Raw genomic sequence first — 7,431 nt, 5'->3', positions numbered from 1 at the left:
TTCTTACGGTACATTACTATTCCATTACATTCATGTTCCACATTTTGTTTAACCATTCACCAACTGAAGGGCATCCCCTAGTTTTGCTTCCATACAGAAAGTATTGATGTAGATATTTTGTTGTATATGGGTCCTTCCTTTTTATCAATGACCTTTGTGGGGTATATGCTTATCAGGAAAATCTCTAGGTCAATGGGTATAAACATTTTAGCCACTTTTTAAAAGCACAATTCCACAATAGTTTTCTGGAATGGTTGGACTGATTCACAGTTTGGCCAACACTGTGTTAATGTGCTTGTATTTCTACAGCCTCATCTACATTTGAGGATTTTCATCTGTTGTCACCCTTGCCAATTTGCCAAGTGTCAGGTGAAACCTCAGAGAGGGAGCAACTGGTTTTTTTTTTGTGACCAATTGTTTGGAACACTTCTATTGGCAACATTTTTCTCTGCAGTTAATGTACTTTAATTTTTTAAAATCTTCAGAAGATAGGTTCTTATTTAATATGTTGCCACTCCCTAATCGCATGATTTATAATCCATGATATGTATAACAGACATTATTATCCAAATGTACGTAAGTCATGATAACTAGAATGAAAACTAGCAAAAATTACAGAATTATAACATAGTACTCATGATTTATCCTTTTTTTTGGTTACATTCTTTAAATTGAAGCAAACACAGCAAAAGATAATGTTTATAGTGTTTTTCTTTTTTGTCTAGACGTGATTTCATCAGTTTGGGGGATATCCAGTATGGAAATTCCCTACGCTGATGTAGGTCAGCAATTCCCTAGAATTAGTTAGAAATTTGCTTGGGACCCTGAAAGTTTAAGTGACTTGCCCATGGTCAGACAGTTAGAGTGTGTCAAGAGACAGATCTTCCTGATTCAAAGGCCACCTCTCTAGTTCTAGCCACCATGCGATGCTTCCTTTCAAGCATAAAAAGTGCATAGCTAACATACATAATATAGGGCTTTTGGTCTCTACAACCTTGGATGAATGACTGGATGGATGGATGGATGAATGAAAAAGCATCTGTTAAGCACTAACTGGGTCTCATTCTCTTTTCTGTTCATCATCATGTTCTGCGCTGTCCTTGGCAATTCAGTTTCATTTTCTAGTGTTCCAATTTAGAATCCATTAATGTGTGAAACTGATTTCTCTACAATGTCGCGCTAATTAATGTATAACTTTTAATTTATTGTGTTATTTCTTATAATCCTTCCTAGTCTTCACTAATTTATGTCATTTTTTTCCCTTGGAAAATTAACAAATTTCAGGAAATTACACCTTAATTTATTGGATGTGCATTTATATATAAAAGACCATCGGGCCATAGCTGAAAGAGACTTTAGGGATCATCTAGTGCATATTGAACCTGTATGAAGTATTTAAAGGTAAAGAAAAAAATATAAGCCCAATAACTCAGATTTAGCTATCTTTAACCTTCCTCCAAACAAACTTATAAATATGAACTAAAAATTAGATTTAAAGGGGGTACGGGTGAATCTATTACAAAGAAAAATAAAATAAATCCAGAACATACATTTCCCCAATTCACATAACTAAAAACAACATCTACCAACTCAAAGGAAATATGTGTTTGCATTTTAAATTATGCTACTTTAATATCTCTTCATATGTGGAGAGAAACATAACAAAATTAAGATCTACCATATGAATTTGGGAGGAATATTCTACCCTAAAAATGTGGAAAGATTATTTAAAGGTAAGTAACTTGTTTAAAATTTCATAACGTAGAATAAACAAGATGTACAGAAAGATAAGTGGTTGATAGAGGACCACTTATATCTATGGCTTCAGCACACTAATATTATTTCCAGTTAATAAAATTCAGACAGAAGCAGAGATTTTTAATTTAGGACATAGACACAAATCAAGTGGCACAAAACAAATGCCATATAAAATAATTAGTGAATGCCATAAGCAAGCAGAATAGTTTATGGAGCTCTGAATAGAATATGGCGTAAATGAACATACTGGGATAAACAAAAGAAGAGTAAAAAAAGAAAAACATCCAAGTGTGTTAGAGACTAGTGACTAGACAAGGAAAGAAGGCTTTTAAATAACAACCATAAAATGAAGTAATTACAGTTATTTTAGAAATATTTTCAAAATGACACTTTTTCACTTATGTAACAATTTATACATTTTTTAGAGGTGAGCCGATAATCAGGAAGGACAAAATTCTCATTCAGAAATTTGTCCAAGTTGAAATTAGGTGAAGATAATAATTAACACCTGTTTTCAGGAAAAACCAAGACCTAGAATTTTCCCTAAAATTTTGAAATGCCCCATAATTCTCTGTAATTATGCACATATACAGCAGAGGGCACTAATATAATTATAGTATTTAGATCTGGCAAGTGTAATTATCTGTAGTTCTGGGATTTGCCGGAAGTAGTAAACTGGAAGTTAACAGTCTTTCTCATTTGTCATCAATTAATAGTTTTCTCCAATATAGTGAAATTCCTTGCATGAAATTTACTTAATTTTAATAGCTAAAGGGGCATAATAATGGGAAGTTAATGTTGATTATCCCCTAAGAAAGAAACAAAATAATGAGTGATCTTTGAAAACCATAAACTAGCTTTCTCTAAAGGCCAATAACACTCTATCAACCTTTCTCACCTACTTCCCCTTTCTCTCAGATAGATTTTCTCCTAACTATATCACCTCCCTTATCACCATCCCAGAAATCTAAAAATGGAAAAACTTTAGGATATGCTAATAGCTTTTTATGATACGCTTGGAGCATTTTCGGATTGTAAGGAACTGCATCAGGGGATTGGAAACTTTGAGACAAATGTGGAAAAGGAAGGAACAGTTGGTTATAAAAGAGTATGTTGGTTAAAGGAGAGGGAATTTGCTAAATACTTCCCAAATATGCTATTATAACCTTTCATGGTAGGAATAGACACAGTCTATAGTCAAACAAATTTGTCTTCTCCACTTTCCAACTGAAACTGATAGAACAAATATTACTCCTGCGCCAAGGTATAAAGTTTCTCTATTACAGCACATGTACACACAAATCACCTTCAAAATATTACCGAATTTCTTTGAAATATGGAGAATCTGGAAAATATTAAGGAGAGAATTGCTTAGATTTTGTACTCACTTCAAACTGTAGTAGGTTGAAAATTTGGCTTACCCAACAAATCTTTCAAAAAAAGGACTCCATCAGCCTTTGTTAATTAGAAAATAAAAATACATGCAGCAGGTGAGGAAGAACATGCTCAAATAACTTAGATGGATAATATTTAAATGGTATTTAGCATGAGCCTTAACTTCTCCTTATTCAACAAAAATGATAGATTTGTTACTCTAATCACTGATAATGCAAGTCATTCCAATGAATTCTAAATGAGAAATTATGCTATTATCCGCACAGTTGTCATCAAGATTCAGTTTTATTCTCCATTGAATAGCTCTGAACGCAGAAGACTTCCGATTATTTTTTGTTCTTGTCTACTTACTAATGCCATATATTCTGAGTCTGTTGGCTTAAAATACACAAAGGATTCTTATTTGGCAAGTTGTTATGATCAACTCCAACGTTAAACAGCCTTTGATCACAGTCAGTTCTTTGGGGATTTTGTAGCAGGCTAAAAAACTTACATTTAAGACCAAAATCAATTTCATTTTTAAAGCAACCTTGAAAAACTCTTCTTTTATTGTTTTGCATAAAACTTTAATTTCTATAATACTTGATTACAAAAGTAATTGTGAAGATGCTGTATTTTAAATTAAAATTAAAAAAATAGAAGGTTCTTGAGGGTAGGGACAGTTTTTTATTTTTATCTTTGTATCTTCAGTGCCCAGTTTAGTGCTCTGTACATAGTAGGAAGATTAATAAGTGATTGTCAAACTGAATTATCTAATTAAAGTGATTCACAATGAGGTGAATTATTCATAGACTTAATCTTTAAAGAAGGAATAAGAATAAGACATAGGAGGCTCCTTAGAGATCAATGAGTCCAGCACCCTCGTTTAAAACACTTGAAGGACCTGAATTTAAGAATACCTCCAAGGACCAAGAAAATTGTTTGTCATTTCACAGGCCTGGTGTTTCTATTAACAGGTTAAGAAGCTAAAGTCTAGAAAGGGGAGGTGGCTTGACAGAGATCAGAGTGCAAGTAAACAGCCCAATTAGGGTTTAAACCTCGTTTTTCATACTGCAAAGCCCATGCTGGACTTGGATTCAGGAAGACTGATTCCAATTTATACCTCAGACCCCTGGGCAAACCACTTAGCATCTCTCAGTCTCAGTTTTCCCATCTGTTTAATGGGGATAATCTTAACACCTACCTCCAAGGGTTGAGAGAATCAAATGAGATTTGCTTGGGAAATCTGAAAATACTGTATAAATGTCAGCTATAATTACTGTTATTTTCATTTTAAAAACTTATTAACCTAATCCCCACAGATCTCTAATGATAGCATGGGGGAGGTGAAGGAGAAAAGGTTATTTTGTTCTGGAAGTAGTTTTCCTAATCTGGCTACTCACCCCAGTCCCTCTAGCACTACCTGGTGGAAAATCTGACCTTTGCTCTGATATTTAACATTTCATCACAATTCCAGGATGGGGTTCTGCTAAGGTTTTTGTTTGTGTTTTGCTTTTACAATTGGAAAAAGTAGGGGAAAGCACATCTCTGAGGTATTTAGCTTAGATGGCTACTGATGACTGCTATCGTGATGAAGCTCTGCTTCAGATGTCAGTGTGGCTGGAGCTGTAAAACAGACAGAAAGGAGCCTTTCTGATGATGGCAAGGTGATAGTTATTCTGGGGTCAGAATTCCACTTCTTTACACATTGACTTTGCAATAGAATTCAGGTAAGACAAGTGTACAGGCTCTAATCCTGTACGCTGTCACCAGGAAAATAGAAAATGAGTTGGACCATGGTGATCTTGACCCTTTGTGTTTCAACCCACTTATTGCTAGCCTGTTTGACCATTGTAACCATTTGGTAGGAAGCAGCAACCAAAGGCTACGAGGAATTTCATTCTTCTAGGGAATTGTGATTACTCTCTGCGGGTTGACAGCCAGTTCTTTTCAAGATCAGGCCTATTTGGGATAACTGCTTAGTGGGGTAAGGGCTAAGGAACGCCCAGTGAATTGTCCCTAGTTATCAAGGTCCTTGAAGTGACCCTTATCTGCCTTCTTGCTTTCTCCTGCAACCCTGGGTCTGGTAGAATTTCTGATTACGAATTGTTTCCTGGGCTCTTTGACCACCTGTCTTGTTTTGTTAATGTGTTCTGATTTGTTTGTCTGATCCACTGCTCTCCTGAACTCCAGTCTTTGTTGGACGTGCCATTACTGCTCAATTCTTTTGTCTTGTCTGGCATACTTGAGATGCTGTCACTCACTGTCCACAATATAACACTTTGGGGGAGCAGCCAAGATGGCAGAGTAGAAAGACACACATATGCTAGCTCCGAACCCACAGTGCATAAAATATCTGTAAAGAAGAACTCCCAACAAATTCTGGAGCAGTGGAAGCCACAATGTGACACTTTTCCTGTATTTGCTATTAATTTTCTTACTGCTGACTTTTCTGATGCAGTCAAATTATCTGTGTGATTTGGGCACATAGAGATATTCAAGTTGTGCATCTGTGTTAGAGACTCATGGTTTGTATGATGCAAGGTGCAAGCAATATATCTCAGGTACTCTCAGGAACAAACTTACCAACCTTCCACCTCTCAGTCTGCTGCAGGTCATCTCTTTATAAATGTTCTTTAATGGGGTTTGAAGGCAGTCTAACAGATTTGTTTTAAAATATTCTCATTAATTGCCAAATTCTAGAAAATTCTCTGATTGCCTCAGGTCCTACTGAGCAAATAAAGCAGGGAATCCAGACCCCAATCATACACCAGGGAATGACACTCAATATGTGTAAGGATCTTGGCAACCTGGAGCTTTGGTAGCTAAACCTGAGGTTGAGGTTGAGAAGTGAGTCTAACTGGGAAGGTGGTTATCATGGACCCGTGTTATACCAGAAAAAAGAGACTGCATGGCTTGTGGTATCATATCAATTAATCAATAAATACTTGTTAAGCACCTACTGTGTGCCAGACTCTGCCTAGAAATATAAAAAAACACAAGAAAACAAAGTCCCTGCACTTGAGGAGCTTACATACTCTAATGGACCTCATACATTGAGTTAAGCAGCCAAGCCAGTCTCATCTCTCCGAATTTCAGACATTGGGAATCAGAAAGGAAGATAGTTTGGAACTAGTATTTACTTTCTTTGGAACAAAACTTGAGTGAAAAGGAAATATCATGTGGAGATTCTATTTTTTTTGTCCAATATTCTTTCTTTTATTTTTTTATTTACATTTATTTAAGTTTTCAACATTCATTTCCACAAAATTTTGGGTTCCAAATTTTCTCCCCATTCCTCCCCTCCCTCCACCCCAAATTACCCCTATCACCAATCTGCCCTCCCTTCTAACATCCCTCCCTTTCCTTATCCTCATCTTCTCTTTTGTCCTGTAGGGCAAGATAGCTTTCTATACCCCATTACCTGCATTTCTTATTTCCTAGTTGCAAGAACAATACTCAATAGTTGTTCCTAAAACTTTGAGTTCCAACTTCTTTTCCTCCCTCTCTCCCCACCCCCTCCATTTGGAAGGCAAGCAATTCAATATAGGCCAAATCTGTGTAGTTTTGCAAATGACTTTCATAATAGTCATGTTGTGTGAGACTAACTATATTTCCCTCCATCCTATCCTGCCACCCATTTCTTCTATTCTTTCTTTTGATCCTGTCCCTCCCCAAGAGTGTTGACTTCTAATTGCTCCCTCCCCCCGCTGCCCTCCCTTCCATCATCCCCCACCCTAATTATCCTCTTCTCCCCCACTTTCCTGTATTGTAAGATAGGTTTTCATACCAAAATGAGTGTGCATTTTATTCCTTCCTTTAGTCGAATATGATGAGAGTAAGCTTCATGCTTTTTCTCTCACCTCCCTACTTTTTCACTCCACTGAAAAGTCTTTCACTTGCGTCTTTTATGAGAGATAATTTGACCCATTCCATTTCTCCCTTTCTCCTCCCAATATATTTTTCTCTCACTGCTTAATTTTATTTTTTTTAAGATATGATCCCATCCTATTCAATTCACCCTTTGCTCTCTGTCTCTGTGTGCATGTGCATGTGTGTGCGTGTGTGTGTGTGTGTGTGTGTGTGTGTAATTCCACCAACTACCTAGATACTGAAAAAAGTTTCAAGAGTTACAAATATTGTCTCTCCATGTAGGAATGTAAATAGTTCAACTGTAGTTAGTCACTTATAATTTCTCTTTCCTGTTTACCTTTTCATGCTTCTCTTGATTCTTGTGTTTGAAAGTCAAATTTTCTTTTCAGCTCTGGTCTTTTCATCAAGAATGCTTGAAAGTCCTCT

This window comes from Notamacropus eugenii, chromosome 1 (assembly GCF_028372415.1).
Source record: "Notamacropus eugenii isolate mMacEug1 chromosome 1, mMacEug1.pri_v2, whole genome shotgun sequence".
Taxonomy (NCBI): Eukaryota; Metazoa; Chordata; class Mammalia; order Diprotodontia; family Macropodidae; genus Notamacropus; species Notamacropus eugenii.
The sequence above is the reverse complement of the archived record's forward strand: the minus strand, read 5'-3'. Positions refer to the sequence as shown.